This window comes from Lithobates pipiens, unplaced genomic scaffold (genome assembly GCF_037356315.1).
Source record: "Lithobates pipiens isolate NorthernLeopardFrog02 unplaced genomic scaffold, aLitPip1_a1.2 Scaffold_13, whole genome shotgun sequence".
NCBI classification, from domain to species: Eukaryota; Metazoa; Chordata; class Amphibia; order Anura; family Ranidae; genus Lithobates; species Lithobates pipiens.
This window is the reverse complement of record NW_027507718.1, coordinates 38,203,477-38,223,446: the sequence shown is the minus strand read 5'-3', so window position 1 is coordinate 38,223,446 and position 19,970 is coordinate 38,203,477.

The following is a 19,970-nucleotide window of genomic DNA, read 5'->3' as shown; positions in this document are numbered from 1 at the left end:
CACATAAAGTGCCGTGCCTCAATTTAATTCCTCACTCCACCCTCAATGAGAGCATATCAAATTGTACAGTACATCTTGCTATGTAAAGTTCAATTATTAAAAACAATATGAATAGGAAATACAAAATAAAAAAATAAAAAATAAGTAAAGAATATATATGTGTATAAATAGAAAAACAATTCCAGTGCCACTTGAATGTCCTAAGTGAGTGATCACTCCAGTGCCACTAAATTCCTCCTGTATAAAGTGTTTCTTTTATAAAGTGCTTCTTCTATCCACCAACCGAATGACTTCACCACCACCTGACAAAATGGCTACTCACCAGATTAAATCAGTATACGCGCCTTTAGTTCATTTAGGATAACCACTCCATTAAGGGTTTCACCAACAGCCTTTCCAAGAAGTATATGGGAGCCTCTTGAGCTAATTGTTTCTCATAGAGATATATGAATAGCCATCATAGTGCAGTATATAGTAAAAAGTTTATTTAAAAGATAAAAAACAAAATTTTAATTCACATGTGCCTGTGCCTATGCCGGCACCAAGCATGTCCAGCCGTATGCGTGGGGATGGGGTTCAGGTCTGTCTCACTATCGCTCCTATCCCCTACAAGTAGCGGCGTGTGTCCCACAGTCTCTGAGTGCGTTCTAAGCCTCGTTTTCTCGTGGTACCGGAAGTGACAAAATGGAGTTCCCAGCAGCCTCTACGCGTTTCGCTAAATGTAACGCGTCACCAGGAAGCTGCCATATGCCTCCATCCCTCCTATTTTATATCCTACTGTTCCATTAAGTAACTAATTGCCAATGTTCCACCCGTCCCCCGGAAACCACGCTTGACCTACCGTAAGTCTCCCATTCACCATCTTTGTTTCTATACTTTCCCTATTGCATTATTCCCATGTTGCCAAGAAACAATGCAATCACCATTATGGTTCCTCGCTCTATAGTTCCATTTTCCCCTCACTATTGTTGACTAGTATTTATGATTATGTGCATACACCTCAATCATTGTGGTAGTATGGACATATACATATCTAGATCTGAGAGATCTTGTACAAAAGAGGTAGTTCTATCAGCAATACACATTTATTTATAGGGTTACATAATATATACAAATTACACACCAGACAGTATTTACATCACAATATACAGTGTAGGTCCCCTGGCTTACATGATATTTACAAATTACTCACAGAACCATATTTACAATACAATATAAGGTGCAAGTTCAGAGTTAGATTACCTGTTAACTTCAGGTCAGCCCATGGTGACTGCCGTGTGCTCCCACACCAGAGTGACTTGGCTTGCTCACAAAGCATTATATCCCCCCCCCCCTACTTTCTGTAGTTGGCTAATATAATTCTCCCTAATTGGTCACTGTACCTAGTCAATGTATATTGGGAACAGCCTGATTGGATGAGTCAACGAAAGCTGTTGTTTACTTCCCAGGTGAGATGTTATCAGGGAAAACAAAAGGCCAAGCTTTGAAGTTGAACCAATTACAGTAACACCAACACAACACTCAATACTTTACATATATATTTAAATCTAATGGAAATATATTTCCAAAATACAATATTGTACAGGTATTAATGGAGATTTCACATAAACTCATAAGGCTACAGATGGCCCCTTGTGGCCAGTTGAGAATATGAGACTCGGCCACACATAGAATAATGGTTTATGTGCAATCTTCTTTAATATTTTGAACGTTTGGCTTTGCCCTCTGACATGAAATAAAACTCTTTGAGAAGAAAAAAAAAACTTTTAAACTCCCCATCTCTACAGTTCACATTTCTGGATCCCAGTATCGGTAGTCCTCACTTGTTCTGAATGTAATAAGTCCATAATAAAAATCATAGGATACAAAACACAATAAAAAAACAAGAGGCATAAAAAAAAAACATGAGGATCCTTGTTCTCAACCGTCCAATAATGATAGTGCGAAAGTCAATAATGTCAATCTGGTCATGTTGCCCTTGCTTCTGGGACAGCCTCCCATGGTGATTCCCGTTGGATGGCCTTTGGATCAGCTTTCCCGGCTAAGATTATACTTTGTTAATGTGGACAGAGGTAGAGAAAGAAAACCACAAGTACATTTGAGACACATGCATTCAAATGAATGCTCGTCTGGTAAGTCTGAGCAGTTAGGACCTTTTTTTAGAATTACCATAGATATACTGCGACATACTAATGAGACCCCTTTCTCAGTGACATGTGTAACAATTTGGTTACGCCCTTCAGCCAGGTGTCTGATTTCCATCCCCCATCTTTCTTCCTCCATGGTCATATGCCTGCAAGTAACTCTGCTGTATACCACTGTGTGTCTGTGTATGACCCTTCAAGTGTGCAGGGGGCTCTTGTTGCCATCGCAACTCACCCCTAACTCCTTTAACTGAAGCTATGTTCAGTGCTGGTCCCAAACATTGGGCATACCGCTCCGTCCTTGGCTACCGTGTGTAGCTACTGCACGAGCCCTGCCTTTAGCAGGCTATGGAAGAGGTCATCACTTTAAGAGTTCTCATTGCAGATTAGGCAGTGTCGCCTACGCAGACAAAAATAACTTGATTTCAGAATACAGATAGGTGTGATGTCACCAGTCACTAGTGGCTTCAGGAAAAATCTAACTAAAATACTCTTAAGTACAAATGTACTATACTCCCTGCTATTTGCCAATCACTATGAGTCTCACCAGTCCCAGTATATCTATATGATATTCACGCAATGCTCTTTGAACTTATTATGGCACAAAAAGAAAGAAATGAACATTAAAAAAAATGATCAATGACCACATCTGATGACTGCCCAACATTAGAACTGTAGAGAGGATTGTATGTCACATATACACAGAAAATAGTCACATGGTTGTAGCTAAACCCTAATGTTACTATTGTCATGATAATAGCTACAATGACCTAAATTCATATAAAACAATTACCCAATGTCATAAAAGAAAAACAAAAACTGTTGGATACTCGACCCATCCCCAAAATGCTAAAGGGAAGCTTTTAATATTCTATATCAACATTTGTAATTGCTTTAAATGTTCTCCATATAATGTTCCCCATACTCCCCTCTTTTTTTTTTTTTTATTTCACCATAGGCAAGCCAAACTGAAGAATCACCAAAAAAAAATAAGGTGATATAGGAAGTAAAGAAAAAAAAAATATTTTTCCTTAAGAGAAAAAGTTGAAGGAAAAACTAAACAATAAAGAAAAAAAAAATAAAATAAAACTATTCAGATTGAATGCTGCCTCAACCTTTAATTTGTTAAAGAGCCTTGAATCTGTAATTGTGTTAAACAAAGTGATTGAATCTGCCTTCAAACATTGCGCAACACCCTCTCTCGGTGGTGATTAACATATTACTTGACTCTCAGTGCAAAACAATTTGCAAGTCAAGCAGGCCACAAAAATTTGTATTAGAGAGCGCAGGACCTCTGTTTATTGACACAGACCGCCCCCAAAACATTTTTTTTTTTTTTTTTTTAGAATTTAGTTAGGCCTGACTGTAATTAATTCCATTCAAGGCTTCTCCTTAAAACCAACATAAAATTATGTTTTAAGGTCCTCATCTGTGTTTCCCAATACTTTGCCCCGTCTGGGTCCAATCCTCCATCCTTGTTTGGGCAGTTACCCTAAAATACAAAACTTAAAAGTCATTAATAACACCTCACTGTACCTCTGTGAGAGGTTCATAATGGTCTACAATAGTAGTGGATGCTTGGAACAGACTTCCAGCCAAGGTAATGAGTCTATACTTTGACAGACCAAAGATGAAAAAAACTGGGAGGGTTTGTAAATACTTCAATTCTAAAATGACAACATGTAGATCTATAAGCTTCACACATATTAGCATCACATGAGTTAATTTGGAAGGAAAAACAAAACAAAACAGAAGACCTACTGAATCCATAAGATGTCACAAGGTGCAAAGTAATGTATCGTGGTAGTTTCCGAGTGTCAGAGTGAATGGACCTTCACTCTAAGCCACAGGAAAGGAGAAAACAAAAATATACACCACATCCCTACAGTTCCTCATAGTTATAGGGATTGAGATTTCATATTTGTGCACAGGTTATGTATTCGCAAGTACATTTAAACTTGTAAAAAAAAAAAAATATCTAAATTTAAACTGGTACCAGTATTGAGCTCATTTCCAATAAAAAAAAAAGATAAAATAATCATAAACAGTACAACGCATGCGCATTAGTGTGATCACACTTATTTATGGTCATAAAGCAATGTTAAGTACAAAAAAGAAAAATATCTTTGTTTACACATGGACAGTTCATACCCATGCATTCCATCACTCAAACATACACATTCATTTCAATTGCATCCCATACATCCTGGATAGCACCTTGGTAATTGCAAATTAATTGTTATGTGTTTCTGCAAACGGGAGAGAGAGAAAAAAAAAAAAACAACAACCAAGAACAAAAAATAAAAATAAACTGAAGCAAGAGTAAGATTCTGTACTAAGCAACACTTGTACCCTATACCTTTGAATATTTATGGCAGTCTTCTGATCCTTTGGGGAAGATAAACACCTATATTACTAATAACCATGTTTGAATATCTAGCCTAATATACATTACCTTAGGTGTATGTATTTATGTATATACATCTATATTGATACACCTGCTTAACATGTAAATACTTTTTCATGAGCTCCCTGCACCTGGAAAATATAACTTATACAAAAGTTATTACCCTTTTCCCTTTCGTTGGCACAAAGAAAGCAAACACTACCACATTGTTACATTTACATATTTACATTGTTATATGTTCACTGACATCCGCACTTGGATCTGGTGAAAATAAATTACTCAGATCATAGACATCTGAATGACACATTAGATCTGGTACTTCTTTCACTGTTTCTACATTGCTTATATTTAAGTTTTGTTCCCCGTAAGGGGAAGTCCTAGCAGATAATATAGATAGATTGGGCCTCCCTCCTGTATTTTCTGTTTGAATGGAATAGACGGTTTTCTGTGGGGTCTTAACAATTTGATCAAAAGATTGTTTTATTTCTTTTAGTTCTTTATTACACTGTACCACATCTGCATGGCATGCTTCATATTTTTCCTTAAGAACATGTTGTGATGTTTCCATTATTTTATTGGTATTTTCCCAATTATGAATATGTGCCTTCAGTAGCTTAATCTCATTTTCAAGAGACGTAATTGTGGTTATTAACGTAAGTTCTTTCAGAACTGATCTCCTGTGCTGTAATCTGAGATCGCTTTCCATGGTATTTACATTCAAAGGGGAGCATGAGGCTATTTGCCTTTGACTAGTAACTGTGGAGCCATGCCTATAGATCTTATCTTTGGAGGCATTGTAATTGTAATGATGTCTCTTTCTGTTTGAAAAGGTGGCCAATTCTCCTGTAGTGTGACTTGCTAAATAGGTATTTTTGTTTGTACGCTGGTGATAAATCTTTGATTTCACAGAATTAGACCTTCTGGCTACATGAAAATAATTGTGCATACAATCCATGATACTTTGATATGAATCTTTAAGAGGATTTATAAAAAATCCACATTGAATTTTAAATTTTGGATGGGCATTAGATATTAGGAGGGTTTTGTACTCTGGGTCCTCTCTGTTTACATTTCTCCCTTTGCCTACATAGTAAGCTGACCATAGCCTGTTTGCATAAAGAAGTGGATTCTCATTATTTTCCTGTTTTGTTCTAAACGCTGCTATTAAGCCTAGGTCAAAGGGATATAATATTTTTAGCAGTTCATCTACAGTTTCATTGTAATCTGCTCTTCCTTCTTTAACATGGTCTGGTAAGGAAGACCATGTGTCTAAGTTAACTGTTAATAGTAAAACTTTAACCTGATCTCTGGAGTTGGCAACTCCCAGTAATTTACATCGTTGCAAGACATTATCTGCATGAAATGTTATGTGCACTCCTGGCAATAGTTTGCCAATATTGTTAGCTACAAGTAGCACATTTTCTAAAGACTGTCTGTCCTCCCTATCCATCTTTTGTGCTGTACTCTCAATTCCTGTTACATGCACTTCATCAACTGCAGGAATCATCTTTCAAACCTTTTTTTTTTTTTTAAATAGACTGAATCTTCATGCATAGAAACATTGGGCAACAGCTCTTTTCATCTCTTTCTAATGTATCTGGACTCTTCATGTACAAATTCTATAATATATTTAGCTTTTAGCATAAATGATGTGTTCCTTAGTATACTAACAGTAGGCTTCCTAATAATTACACACTGTACAACACAGCTATTTTTTATAGCCCATTTCTATATTGAGCACATAGAGGACCCAATGTTACTTTTTAGCCTTCAGATGAAAAACCCTTTCATAGTGTGCCTTTTGTAGATATTGCAACCCCTTGAGATACTGCTGAAAGAGACCACCAATTTTTCCTGTCCCTTCGTCGGTCGCCATTTGTTGACTAGTATTTATGATTATGTGCATACACCTCAATCATTGTGGTAGTATGGACATATACATATCTAGATCTGAGAGATCTTGTACAAAAGAGGTAGTTCTATCAGCAATACACATTTATTTATAGGGTTACATAATATATACAAATTACACACCAGACAGTATTTACATCACAATATACAGTGTAGGTCCCCTGGCTTACATGATATTTACAAATTACTCACAGAACCATATTTACAATACAATATAAGGTGCAAGTTCAGAGTTAGATTACCTGTTAACTTCAGGTCAGCCCATGGTGACTGCCGTGTGCTCCCACACCAGAGTGACTTGGCTTGCTCACAAAGCATTATATCCCCCCCCCCTACTTTCTGTAGTTGGCTAATATAATTCTCCCTAATTGGTCACTGTACCTAGTCAATGTATATTGGGAACAGCCTGATTGGATGAGTCAACGAAAGCTGTTGTTTACTTCCCAGGTGAGATGTTATCAGGGAAAACAAAAGGCCAAGCTTTGAAGTTGAACCAATTACAGTAACACCAACACAACACTCAATACTTTACATATATATTTAAATCTAATGGAAATATATTTCTAATTACAATATTGTACAGGTATTAATGGAGATTTCACATAAACTCATAAGGCTACACTATTCATACATGAATCCCCCCATATCCAGATGGTATATAAGAGTGCCCCCGTGTATACCGCTGGACAGCTTTTACAATTTATTTGATCAACCCATAAAAAAATTTAAAACTCAAACCTTATATCAGTTTTCTAAATACAACTACAATAATCAATTTTAAGTTGAATTTATTCTCTATGAAAAAAACAATAAACTAAATTAAAATATTACTGTATTTATTTTTTTATGTTTATTTTTTTCATAGCATTGACCTTAAACAACATTTACCTACCCATTTGTTCTCTCAAAAAATATATATAAAATATAGTATATATGTAAACTAAAAATGAAAAAATAAAATAAAGATAAAAATAAAATAAAAATAAAAATAAATATAACAAAAGAAAAAAATAAAAAATAAAATAAAAATAAAAAATAAAAATAAAGATAGAAATTAAATAATAAAATAATATAAAAATAGTACAAAATAGGGAACAGGTGGGTAGGTCAATAGTTCTCTATGAAAGAATTTATGTCAAGTTCCATGTTCATTCCCAGAGGCCTCATTGTATTTAATTTGAAAATTCAGTATGTTTCATTGCGTGATACCTCTCTACGTAGGTTTACATTTCTCCAATTTTGTTCTATTTTATCAATTGTGTAAAATTTGAGATCTCGTGGGTCCCTATTATGTGTATCCCTAAAATGCTTTGAGACACTGTGATATTTATATCCTTTTTTAATGTTTCTCACATGTTCACCGATACCTGTTGTTAAAGTTCTGGTGGTTCTACCCACGTACTGGAGTCCACAGCTGCACTCCAGCACGTAAGTAACATATTTGCTACCACATGTAATAAGTTTATCAATCACAAATTCCTGTCCCATAATATGTGATTGAAACTTTAAGGTTTTTTTCTTCCCATTAGTGAGCCTGCAAGGTTTGCATTTTCTGCACCTATAAAAGCCTTTATGGTAGAAAAATTCAATTTTTTTTGGGTGGGTCTGGAACGTTTTTTACAACAGCATCCCTTACTCTTTTTGCTCTCCTTCAAATTAATTCTGGCTTTCGTGGAAGGATTTTACTCAGATGTTGATTGTTGCAAATTATGGGCCAGTTCTTTGTTATAATCCCTTCTAATATTTTATACTGGCTATTGAATCCTGTAATGAATGGTATCTTATCCACATGGAAGGTCTGTTTTTGCTTTCTATTAACTTGTCCCTGTCAAGGTGTCCTATTTTCTCTCTGATCTTTTCCAATTCCCTTCTTTTGTAGCCCTTTTCCAAAAACCTTTCTATTAGTACCTCTGTTTGTGACTGATAATCCATCATCAATTTACAGTTACATTTAATCCTGATGAATTGCCCTTCCGGGATTGCCCTTTTCCATTGACGGTGATGACAGCTACTGAACGGAATATATCCGTTCCTGTCGGTCTCTTTGAAATAAGTTCTAGTATTCAATTTGTGCCAGTTTTGAATATTTCAAGTTCCAAAAAATGTATAATTGCCTGATGTATATTCACTGTGATTTTAATCCCATATTGGTTCCCACCTATATGTTGGACAAATTTGTCTAGTTCTTTCCGACTGCCCTTCCAAACCATTATAATATCATCTATAAATCTTTTATAGACCACCATGTGTGGCCAACATTTTCCAAATATCTCCTCTGCCTCCCATTTATTTAGGAAATTGTTGGCCACACTAGGGTGTTTATATTATATTTATTCAAGCATGCTCCGTTAGCCCCTCTGCTTAATAATCCTCTGTTCGCCCCGGGCTTACGGCCTCAAGATTTTTTATGGTGGACTAATAAAGGTTTGCTGCGTATAGCTGATCTATGTGACCATAAAGGGGCCTTGTCACGAGTATCCTTACAGGAAAGACATCAGCTCCCGAGGTCAGAGTTTTTTCGCTTTACTCAGATAGCGCACTTTCTGGCAACATTAAGTCGCACTTCTGATCTCACTACATATACCCCAATGGAAACCGTATGCAGGACGTACGACAATCACAAGGGTCATATTTCCATGATATATAATATCTTATTCCCGACCTCTCAGAAGTTGCCTTATATGGAGAGATGGGAAAGAGATATGCAGTGCACCTTGCGAATGGAGGAATGGAATAAGGTAGTACAAAATGCATCTAGAGCACTTATTAATACTTCTTTGATTGAAGCAAACTATAAGGTGTTATTGAGGTGGTATATGGTTCCAACTCGAGTGGCTGCTTTTGCTCCGGGGGCGTCCCCGCGGTGCTTTAGAGGTTGCACTGCGGAGGGGACCATGTATCACATATGGTGGTCATGCCCCAAGGTGCGAAGGTTCTGGATACGCACTTACAATTTTATTTATTCTTTGACCCGAGTGAACCTTCGGAAGTCACCGTTGCATGCGCTGCTGGGGCACCCCGTGGAAGGGGCATCGAAGCCAATGAGAACGCTTATAGCTTTCATATTTGTGGCGGCAAGGGTTTCTATAGCTAAATCGTGGAGGTCACCAGCAATACCCTTTTATTTGCTCAAATCAAAACTGTCTTGGATTATGGTGAATGAACGCCTATCGGCAATACTAACTGATAGACTGGCTTGGTTCAACAGAGTGTGGGGTCCGTGGATCAGGGATTTAGTTACAGTCTAGGGGGTTTACCTAGCCCGCCAGGGTCGGGGGCCCTCTTGGAGCTGGGGTGCATCCTCTCTTCTATCTCTTCTATCCTTCTTCTTCTCTTTCCTCTCTCTACTCTTTTTCACACATCTCAGTCTAGGATAGCTATCTCATGTCATCTTTCCCTCTCTACTGGGGGAGCTCTTTATTTGGGCCGCATATGTGCTATTGAGTACGGTACGGTTATTAGGATGTACTGATTAAAGTACCGGAATGGGAATTGAGGGCTGGGGGGCGGGGCCCTAGTACTTGCCATGCCGCTCTCATATAGAGCAAAATAAATACATGATGTTGGTATGTGTTGATTTAATTATTCTTTGGGCTATCTTTTAAGCCATGCATATGCGGACCGACTCCCCCTTTTTTTTTTTTTGCCATCTTATGGTTACTGTTATGCAATTGGAGTTATATTGTTATAAGAATTCTGATTCTCTGTGTCTTAAAGATGTCAATAACTGAGATTGTAACTTCTAAGTTGAAAACTTGAATAAAAATATTGAAAGATATTATATTTATTCCCCATCCCTACCCCCCTAATTTGTCTGTAAAATTTATGATTGCGCCAGAAAAAGTTCCTGCCCATAGCCATCCTTAATCCCTCCAAAATGAACCTTCTCTGCTTTAGTCTTAAATCAGAGAAGTTTTTTAGGGCCCATGCCACTGCAGCCAAGGCATCGGTTTGCCTGATATTGGTGTATAATGACTCCACGTCGATAGTCACCAGCAGCGTGGAGTTGTCAACCCAAACAGTCCTCAGCACTTGAATGATGTCCTTGCTGTCCTTAATAAAGGCTTTTCCCTTTCCTGCCAGGGGTTGCAAAAACACATCTAGGTATTCTCCTAATCTAGAATGTACTGACCCTACTGTACTGGGCCTCCCTGGTGGTTTTGTTTTATGTTTATGAACTTTAGGTACCTGATAAATGACTGGTATTTTTGGTGCATGGGGTAGTAAATAACGACCCTCTTTTTTATTCAATATTTTATCTGCAATCCCTTTATTTAAACATTCTTTTAATTTGGATCTGAATTCTCTATTTGGGTTCTTCTTTAGAACTTGATATGTTGTATTATCCCTCACCAATCTTTCTAGTTCTGCTCCATAGTTTTCTTTGGTCAAGACTACCAGTCCCCCCCTTTATCAGCAGGTCTTATCACTATATTTTTTCGTTTCTCCAAGTTTTCTTTGGTTTCTCTGGTACTATATTTTTTATCTCCTTCTCTACCATTTTTTTTAAAAACCTCAATATGTTGATTAGAACTAGATTTCGGATTGAACATGGATTTATTCTTTCAGCCACTGTGTGTGTAGATAGAACCAATTGGTTGTACTCTACTCTCTCCTTTTTCTAAAAAATGCTTTTTCAAGTTAAGTTTCCTAATGAATTTTTGTAAATTGATAAACGCTTCAAACTGGTTGAATGGTTTATTGGGGGCATATTTAATTCCTATGTCCAATACTAATAGTTCTTAATGGGAAAATAATACATCTGTTAAGTTGAATATCCCTTGCCCTAGTTCTCTGTTTTTCTTTTTGCTTCCCCCTCTACAGCCTCTCCTTCTTGTTGGTTTCTGGCTCCACCCCCTTCCTGCGAATTCCTGTTCCAGCCACCTCTGCTGGTTTGGAATACTGGCATCGGGGGTCTGTAAGGTTCCCTCCAGTCCCTCCATTCCCCCTGCCACTGAGGGGCTCCATAATGATGGTTGAAATACCCCCTGCCCCTCCCTCTATATCCACCCCTCCATGGCCTTGTATATTGATTCCCAGGTGGTGGATGGGGGTATTTGTTGTATGGTTCCCCTGCTCTGTCCTACCAAGGGTGTTCTTGTTCTGGGTACTGTCTACGGGTTCCGGTCTCCTATTTAAATTTGATGTAGGTGTTCGGGTGTTCGTACTCCTATTCCTCCCCCCCTTCTGTTCCATTCACTTCTATTTCTTCACTAAGGGAAGTATTATTAGAGTTTGGTATCACTTCATCTTCCTGTCATTTGTACGATTTACCTGCTACATAATCTTTTTTATCCCTTTGGTATTTCTTAACCTTTTTGTTTTTTACCACATTATCCAATTTTACTAGGAATGCCTGCAATTTTTTCAGTCCTAATTTTATAATCACTAGTTTCCACATGTGGTAACATACTGTCCCTGATGGTGTTAATGGTACTCTCAATTCTACTCAATTTGATCCTTCTCCTATCAATGATCATGTTCAATAGTTTAGTTTCACAACCATTAACCACTTGACCACTGGGCACTTAAACACCCTTAATAACCAGACCAATTTTCAGCTTTTGGTGCTCTCACATTTTGAATGACAATTACTCAGTCGTGCAATACTGTACCCATATGAAATTTTTTTACTTTTTTTCACACAAATAGAGCTTTCTTTTGGTGGTATTTAATCACCTCTAGGTTTTTTATTTTTTGTGCTTTAAAAGTAAAAAGACCGAAAATTCTGTAAAAAAATGAATTTTTCTTAGTTTCTGTTATAAAATTTAGCAGATTAGTAATTTTTCTTCATAAATTTTGGCCAAAATTTATACTACTACATATCTTTGGTAAAAATAAGTACAAATTGGTGGATATTATTTGGTCTTTGTGAAAGTTATAGAGTCCACAAGCTATGGTGTCAATATCTGAAAATTGATCACACCTGAAGTACTGACGGCCTATTTCAATTCTTGAGACCCTAACATGCCATAAAAGTACAAATACCCCCCAAATGACCCCTTTTTGGAAAGAAGACATTCCAAGGTATTTAGTAAGAGGCATGATGAGTTTTTTGAAGTTGTCATTTTTTCCCACAATTCTTTGCAAAATCAAGATTTTTTTTCCTTTTTTTTTTCCCACAAAATTGTTATCAGTTTATTTCTCACACACAGCATATGCATACCACAAATTACACCCCAAAACACATTCTGCTATTACTCCCGAGTACGGCGATACCACATGTGTGAGATTTTTACACAGCGTGGCCACATACAGAGGCCCAAAATGCAGGGAGCACCATCAGGCGTTCTGGAACACCCAGGACAATTCTGACATTTCTCTTCTACATGTAAAAATCATAATTTATTTGCTAGAAAATTACATAGAACCCCAAAACATTATATATATTTTTTTTAGCAAAGACCCTAGAGAATACAATGGTGGTCGTGGAAATTTTTATCTCACACGGTATTTGCGCAGCTATTTTTCGAACGTATTTTTTGGGGGGAAAAAACTGTTTTGTGCTTAAAAAAAACAAACAGTAAAGTTAGCCCAATTTTTGCATAAAGTGAAAGATGAAGTTATGCTGAGTAAATAGATATTGAACATGTCACTCTTCAAAATTGCACATGCCCGTGGAATGGCGCCAAACGTCGCTACTTAAAAATCCCCATAGGCGACGCTTTAAATTTTTTTTACTGGTTACATGTTTTGAGTTACAGAGGAGGTCTAGGGCTAGAATTATTGCTTTCGCTCTAACGTTCACGGCGATACCTCACATGTGTGGTTTGAACACCGTTTTCATATGTGGGCGGGGCTTACGTATGCGTTCGCTTCTGCATGCGAGCACATGGGGACAGGGGCGCTTTAAAAAAAAAAAAATTCTATTGTTCATTTAACTTTATTTATTTTAGTTTGACATTTTTTTCCCCAAAAATACATTTTTGATCACTTTTATTCCTATAACAAGGAATGTAAACATCCCTTGTAATAGGAATATGGGATGACAGGTCCTCTTTACAGTGAGATCTGGGGGTCAATAAGACCCCACATCTCACCTCTAGGCTGGGAAGCCTGAAATAAAAATTAAAAAAATAAATAAAAAGATTCTGGCTTTGATCGTATTGGCGAGTTGGTAGAAGCACTGGAGGGCAGTGAGGGGCGTCTATGGCTGGGTATTGCAGGGTATCACCGAGTATGGCTGGGTATCTCCTAGTATGGCTGGGTATCTCCGTGTATGGCTGGGTATTGCAGGGTATCTCCAAGTATCGCTGGGTATGGCAATTTATGGCAGGGTATTGCAGAGTATTGGCGGAGTATTGCAGAGTATTGGCAGGGTATTGCAGAGTATTGGCGGGTATTGCAGAGTATTGGGGGGCATTGCAGAGTATTGGCGGGTATTGGAGAGTATTGGTGGGTATTGCAGTGTATTGGGGGGTATTGCACGGTATTGGTGGGTATTACAGAGTATTGGTGGGTAATTTACAGAGTATTGGTGGGTAATTTACAGAGTATTAGCTGGTATTACAGAGTATTGCCAGGGTATGGAGGGGTTAAATTCGGTGAGAAGCGATGTGGGCACTGCAGATGCAGCCCACAGCGCTGCTGACACCGATCTCTTTCCCCTCCGCTGTACCGATCGGTACAGAGAGGGGGAGGGAGGAACCGGCCTCATAACATGACGCCGGTTTGTTTACAAGTTATCACTCCGTCATTTGACGGAGCGATCATGTGGTAAGCGGCCGCGATGCAGTGGGATCCAGTGGACCCGGCGGTAACGAATGCTCTCGTGTGCGCGTCCCAGGGGGCGCACAAGAGCAGAATTCTGGGAGGCCGTTAATTAACGGCCTCTCAGAGTTAACCAACCGCCCTGAAGCCGTTAATCGGCTATGGGCAGTTGTTAAGTGGTTAAAGAAGCTATACCATTCCGTATTAAAGTGGTTGTAAACCCTTACAAATCACTTTGACCTACAGGTAAGCCTAGATTAAGGCTTACCTGTAGGTCCAAGAAATATCTCCCAAACCTATACGGTTTAGGAGATATTTGCCCGAAGACGGGCACCGCTATCTATGGCGCATGCGCCGTAGACAGCGGCGCGCAGGCGCACTGAGCGGGGCATCGTCGATGACGGCAATGCCGCGAGTCTCGGCTCCCGTGCGCATGCGCGGGAGTGACGTCATCGCTGTTCTGGCGAATCACAGTGCTGGAGCAGCGAGACCCACGGAGACCCACCAAGAAGATGGACGCTCGGAACTACAGGGAACAGCGGTGACTTCGCTGGCTCCTGTGTCAGGTAAGTGACACATAATGGACTACTATGCGATGCATAGTAGTCCATTATGCTTTGCCTTTACAGGGAATGAAAGAGGAAGTAAACTCATTAGGGTTTACTTCCTCTTTAAGGTTTTCATCTGTCAACCCATCATTTGGTCCTCGGTCCCACCTTAATTTTATGGGTGTGATTCTAGCATCTCTATACCTTTCTAACGTGGCAATATCCCACCAGACTCTTATTTGTTTGTCCATGGAATTTTTTAATTGTTTGAATCCCTGTTCCAAACTCACAGCAGTGGTATTATCAAAGTTTTATAATAGGTCCCCTAAATCTAGCTTTTTCAATTAGCCAGAAAAGAGAAAACCTCCATCCTTTGCTGCCGTATTATATTTACCAAAAGGCAAAATAAATATGAAAACCAATGAATTACCGGCCCAAAAAGGTTTAACAGATTATATCTTAGTTTGCTGCAATCTGGTATAAATGTCACTATATAAGTAGACAAATTTAATTTAGAATATACGTGTAATGTGGATTGCGCTAACTACCACCACAATAATTTAGTGTCAAGTATCACTTTCACGGTGTTTTATACAAAACTACATAAAGTGCCGTGCCTCAATTAAATTCCTTACTCCACCCTCAAGGAGAGCATATCAAATTGTACATCTTGCTATGTAAAGTGCAATTATTATAAACAATACGAATAAGAAATGCAAAATAAATTTTTTTTAAATAAGTAAACAATATATATGTGTATAAATAGAAAAACAATTCCAGTGCCACATGAATGTCCTAAGTGAGTGATCCCTGCTGTGCCACTAAATTCCTCCTGTATAAAGTGCTTCTTTTATAAAGTGCTTCTTCTATCCACCAACCGAGTGACTTTACCACCACCCGCCAAAATGGCCACTCACCAGATTAAATCTGTATATGCACCTTTAGTTCATTTAGGATAACCACTCCGTTAAGGGTTTCACCAACATCCTTTCCAAGCAGTATATGGAAGCCTCTTGCGCTAATTGTTTCTCATAGAGATATATGAATAGCCATCATAGTGTAGTATATAGTAAAAAGTTTATTTAAAAGATAAAAAACAAAAATTTAAATTCACATGTGCCTTGTGCCTGTGCTAGCACAAACAATATTAACCCTTTCGCTGCCAGGCCCTGTGATTTTGTAAATTTTTTACACTCAGGTGGTCAGACCATATTTGTAATTTTTTCCTTTGCTTTTTTATTTTTCACTTTCGCTTTCAGAATTTGTGAAAGACCCCCTAAACCATATATTTTCTGAAAGCACATGATCAGTAGAGTAAAAAGAAGGTGCTACTGATTTTTTTAGACCCCGCAGTATTTGCGCAAATGTTTATCAAACCAATATAAAAAATACACTAAAACTATTATTAGCAGACAAAAACACAGCACATTTTACAAAATTCCTGTTAAATCCTTACTAAATATGAAAGCTTAACCTATATGAAGTTAATAAGTAACAAATATTTGTAAATTTTAAATTGTGCCTTTTTGCAAAATGGTGAAAATCAAACGTAACCAAAACTTTCACAAAAAATCTGGAGGTATTCATTTTTCATTTAGGCCGCGTACACACGGGCGGACTGTTCGCCCAACTTTGTCCGCTGAACAGTGTTTCAGCGGACAGTCCGCTCGTGTGTGGGCTTCAGCGGACAGTTTCAGCGGACAGTTTCAGCGGACAGTCTGACGAACAAAGTTTTTCGGAATTCCCGTAAGACAGTCCGCTGAAACTTGGTTTCAGCGGACAGTCCGCTCGTGTGTAGGCTTGTTCGACAAACTAAGTTTTGCGCATGCTCAGAAAGGATTTACACGGCGAAGGTTGAATTGCAGTGTATTGGACGTCGAATTTCTCGTCCCGTCGTACGTGCCGTTCACGTCATCGCGCACGCTTTCAGCGGACTGTTCGTTCATCGTGTGTGGTCAAGTCCGTTCATGCAAATTTTGAGCGGACTGTTTGTCGGATTGTTTGACGAACAAAGTTGGGCGAACAGTCCGCTCGTGTGTACGCGGCCTTACAGCTTTCAGAATTTGGAAAAACCCCTCAAACGAGACATTTTCTAAAAGCACATGACCTGTAGACTAAAGAAAAGTGCTACAGATTTTTTGGGCCTTGCAATAATTGTGTAAAATCGTATCACTATTTTCACAAAAAATACACCAAAGTCATTAATATTGCACATTAACACAACGTAACTTCCAAAATTCCTGCAAAATTTGTACTAAAGCATCGTTCACATCTGGCATACTAAAGGCCATGTTTACCTGCACAGGGATGCACAGGTGTCCCGTGCTTCCCCGTACAGGCAGTCCCATTTATGCATAGGCATAGCTGCTGTTCCCAATCTGACATCCGTGTGGGTACATGACCCCGAATGCAGACAGTGTGAGCTCAGGGACATGCATCCAGGCCTATATGAATATAAAATTGGCAGCAACGGCTCTGTTTGTGCAGGTGCTACATCCCAAATGACATCAATAGGTCTGCCTGCACAGAGATCCATGGAACACCTGTGCATCCCTGTAAAGGTACGCTCTGTATGCCCTGTGTGAACAAGGGATTAGGCCCCTTTCACACAACTACACCGATCGGGTCTGCCTGTCCGTTTTTCTCTATGGAGAGGCTGATGTAAATGGACATGTGTCCGTTTTGCACCTGCCTGCCTCCGATCCAGTCTGCTAAAAACAGACGGATGGGGATTCCATACCCCATCCATCTAGCAGATCAGATTGGATGGTATCTGATGTAACTGGACAGGTGGTCTCCATCCCATAGAGCAGGGATATGCAATTAGTGGACCTCCAGCTGTTGCAGAACTACAAGTCCCATGAGGCCTAGCAAGACTGACAGCCACAGGCATGACACCCAGAGGCAGGAGGCATGATGGGACTTGTAGTTTTGCTGGAGGTCCGCTAATTGCATATCCATGCCATAGAGAATAGCGAGCTGCGTCCATGTCCCCTCTGCATCAGCGGAGCAGACATGGACCTGTCATCTGCCTATTTAGTGGGGATCAGCAAACAGATCCCCCACTGAGCAGGCGGATATGCTTGACAGAGTCCACTCCATGTAAAAGGGGTCTTACCAGGAGCGGCCGGTCCATTAGGGGCGCTGGGATACATGCCCCCTGGGGCAGTACCTAGGTCCCCAAACACTTTTCATGAATATAACTTGCATATAAGCCTTTAAAATTAACACTTTTGATTTCTCGCGTTCATGTCCCATAGACTTTAACGGTGTCTGCATGTTCGCACAAATTTTTTGCCTGTTCACATGTTCTGGTGCGAACTGAACCAGGGGATGTTTGGCTCATCCCTATATAGTATCATACAGAGGAGCACAGTATTAGCATAGTGTATTGTAGTATATAGTATCATACAGATGTGGCAGAACTGTGGGATAGTGGGTTATGGCCAGGACACCCTTAAGTAGATGCAATGATAATTGTCAGACTCTGAGACTTCTATAGGTAGACAGCTATACAGGTAAAGGCCTCCAGCCATACACCGTTTCTGTATAGGTAGGACCGCTGTCTCCTATGACAACAATCTTGTAGCAGTTACTAATGGTATTTGTATTCAAGCACTGGCAACACAAACAGTTCTCCGCTAACTTCACAGTCACTCACTTTCACTAGACTTCAGATCCAATAGCCACTGGATCCCCTGAGCTCTTCTTCTTTTAGCACTCAGTATCTTCCTCAAGTGTCACCCCCACTTCCCTGCTGGGTCCCTGCTGAAAGTCGGAAGAAGAGGGCGGCGGCGAGGAAGAAAGCCGGGCTCCTCCGCTAGTAAAAGAGCTAGAAGAAGATAGCGGAGGAGTAAGGCGAGAAGACCCCCGAAGACGGAAGACCCCCGGAGCTGTGCAATAAACTATTTTAACCCTTGTGTGTTGTGTTTTTTTAACTTTTTTTTACAGGTGAATGGGTATGGGTACATTGTACCCCATACTCATTCACATAGGGTGGGGGGCCGGTATCCGGGGGTCCCCTTATTAAAGGGGGCTCCCGGATTCCAATAAGCCCCCCGCCCGCAGACCCCGAAAACCAACGGCCAGGGTTGTCGGGAAGAGGCCCTTGTCCTCATCAACATGGGGACAAGGTGCTTTGGGGTGGGGGGCCGAGGCACCCCCCATGTTGAGGGCACGCGGCCTGGTACGGCTCAGGAGGGGGGGCGCTCGCTCGTCCCCCCCTTTCCTGGCCGGCCGGGTAGCGTGCGCGGACAAGGGTCTGATGTGGACCTGGGGGGGACCCCCATGCCGATTTTTTTCGGCGTTGGGGTTCCCCTTTAAGTCCATACCAGGTGGCGGGGCCTACCTGGAGACGTGCTCAAAATGAGCGGACTTTCCTCCGCGTGTGTGGGCGAGTCCATTCATTTCAAAAGTACGGCGGATAGTCCGGCGGACTTAGTACGCCGTATTGGTCCGCTGAAAAAGTGCCGTGTGTGGGCAAGTAGCCCGTTCGGAAAGTCCAGCGGACAGTCCGGCGGACTAAGTTAGTCCGCTACGTGTGTACGCGGCATAAGATAAAAAACCTTCTGACTTTAGAACCACTTTAATTCATTTTTAATTAGGAAACCCCCCATCCATCCATGTCTCTGTGCTTTATTTTGTTGAAAAATCACTTTGAAAAACACCCTCTAGCATTTCTGGCCACTGTCATATTGAGTAAGGGTAGGTAATTCATGTAATTGAATTGATTGCATTGCCCTCAGGTGGCAATCAAACACCTAGATATAAATGTGCCACATTCTATGTAATCTATAAATGCTGAATAAAGGAATAATGGACTTTGTAGGCACGTATAAAAATATATAACGATTTTTAATAATTCACAGACGATACATACAGTGGTGTGAAAAAGTGTTTGCCCCCTTCCTCATTTCCTGTTCCTTTGCATGTTTGTCAGACTTAAGTGTTTCGGAACATCAAACCAATTTAAACAATAGTCAAGGACAACACAAGTAAACACAAAATGCAATTTGTAAATGAAGGTGTTTATTATTAAAGGTGAAAAAAAATCCAAACCATCATGGCCCTGTGTGAAAAAGTGATTGCCCCCCTTGTTAAAACATACTATAACTGTGGTTGTCCACACCTGAGTTCAATTTCTCTAGCCACACCCAGGCCTGATTATTGCCACACCTGTTCACAATCAAGGCATCACTTAAATAGGAGCTGCTTGACACAGTAAGGTCCACCAGAAGATCCTTAAAAGCT